A 2,461-nucleotide genomic window follows, 5' to 3' on the forward strand; every position below is an offset into this window, starting at 1 on the left:
AAATAATTCAAATAACATATTCTGCTTCAATACTGAATAGTATTATTTAGGTTGTCTAAATGTCGTTTTTTAAATGTACCTAAATTCTAAATATTCAGTATGGTAACGCATCGCCAGTTCTAAGATGTAACGAACTTACACTGTACAAGCAGTAGGTTGACCAATATATACAAAAGAAGTCTGACAATCAGATGCGGGAAAGTCATGGCAAGTATTTTTGTATCACTGGTCAGTGTGATCGTGTATGGATACATGCATCGATAACCCTGTGAACAATCAATGACAATAATAGGCATCTTTAAACTAATGGAAGTAAAATAACAACTTTTGGATACCAATTTAACAGCCCTCATAAGATTATGGTAATTGACATTAGATCAGATAAATCATGTTTTTTCTTCTTCTTGTAAATGTATTATTAGATATAAAAGACTCTTTTCGTTATATTCTAATTGAATAACCCCCTTCCCGTTGTTATTTGGTAACATCAATAGGCTTGGTAATTATATTATACTAGTAATTTCGTATTTCTTGTATATCCATAAAATCTTAACATATGCAAAATACCTTGAAGGAATAGTTTAGTCTACATGGAATTTCTACAATTGGACTTCCTTCACAAATGACTTTTTGTATTTTTCTACTTTTCTATTTTATTACCATAATACATTTTGTGCATTTTTACTTCAGGAAAAGGAGAAACACTAGTAAGAGAAAAAGAGAACTGTTCGCTCAGCTTAGGAAAACTAGGACAATGTGATGATAGCAGTAACACAGAAACAGACGAAGACAGCTCTTCACGAAAGAAAGCAGCTTTTGGTAATCACAATGCAATGAAGGAAAAACGAGCTATTGAGATTGATTGGGTACATGAAGGGCATCAGGTTCGAGTCAAAACAGGAGGTGGAACTCCAAATCAAATCGTAGCCGCCTCCTATAAAGGACTCATCAATTGAGTTTAAGTTTTAGTACAATAATTTTAACTGTGTTCTTAATTTTGTACCGTATATAAAATGTAACTCAATATTCATAGCAGTAAATTAATTACTTTTATATGATAATGATATTTAAAATAAAAAGGCATTCGAAATTAGAAATTATGACTTTTGAACAATTTTTTTAAATCATTATTTACAACTCTCTGTAAATTAATTCGTGCAAAGTCCTGTATAAACGCATAGCTTCATGTGGTGTAGATGGGAGACGGAGATCATTTTCTTCCATTAAGAGGCAGCATATCTCAAAGACGGTTGAATCACTGCATGACTGATCTTTGAAAACACAATTATCGCTACAAACTTCAACTTCGAGCTCATCTACTGGAACTAGTTTATCCTCAGTATTGTACAACTCCGGAGATGTGTACATGATGATGGGTTTTCCAGCCGGTTCTATCATGTTATGATGATGCTGAATTCGATGACAGTCCCATATCTGTGTAACCTCGTCTAGTTCATCCTAAAACAAAAATAAGGCAAAAAATGTCAAACATTTTCCGCCTATAAATTAATTATAAGGAAAAGGGAAGATGAAAAATCTCGTGAGTATTTGGATAAAGGAATCTACCATGTTCATAAATTTATTAAACAGTAGGTATATAATTATTCAGTATATTCAGTTCCTTCCCCAACCACGAACTGGAAAATAATAAGCAAAGTTGCATTTATCTAAACCAAATTGTATTGGTCAAGTACACTTAATTTTAAACGTGGTTCTTTTGCTAAGTGCTGCTCTCGAGTAACCACCGCTGCGGCGGCGCGTATTTGAAATTAGTACTCTATAAATTCTATTTCATGAACACTGATATAATCGACGTCGAACTCCTCGATATCATGTATGCTCATTGAGTGCCAGACATCATTGCCAATTAAAATATTTTTAAATAGAGTCTTGATATAAAATTGAAGCTCAGAAAAATGTGATTTCACTCCAACTTCATTCATGAACAAAAAGTTATGAAGCGCCGCCCCTGAACTGGTATCGAATAAGCGCCGCACTGAAGTTTATAAAAGTTTTTAAGCGTCGCGGCGCGTATTCTTCGAGCATTTACAGTACAGTATTACATAACGTTGTACAGTCGTACATCTCTTTTACAAAGCTAATAATGCCTACAGTCTGTATACACAGGTTCTCCATTGTTTTCAACAAGTTTTGAAATTATGAGTGTAATAAATGTTCTGTGCAGTCGCCCGATTCAAAGGATTCAGTCACTTTCGACCTTGCCCAGTTCCCCAACCAAATTTGGCGACCATCGATTACAAATGATTGTTTTAATTCCACCAGTTTAAATATAATGAAAAACGCATATCTTGCAATAACGATTGGAGAACATTGTTTCAGATATTCAGATACCACGAAAACCCAGCTGAGACCATGTCCCAAACATCTTGAAACCCCACCTACACCTCTGCTCATTGAGCAGCCCCACCCCTCCCCACAATCCATCGCTGGATCGGCCCCT

Source organism: Anneissia japonica, unplaced genomic scaffold (assembly GCF_011630105.1).
Source record: "Anneissia japonica isolate Jap-2015-1 unplaced genomic scaffold, ASM1163010v1 scaffold287922_len478547_cov175, whole genome shotgun sequence".
NCBI lineage: Eukaryota > Metazoa > Echinodermata > Crinoidea > Comatulida > Comatulidae > Anneissia > Anneissia japonica.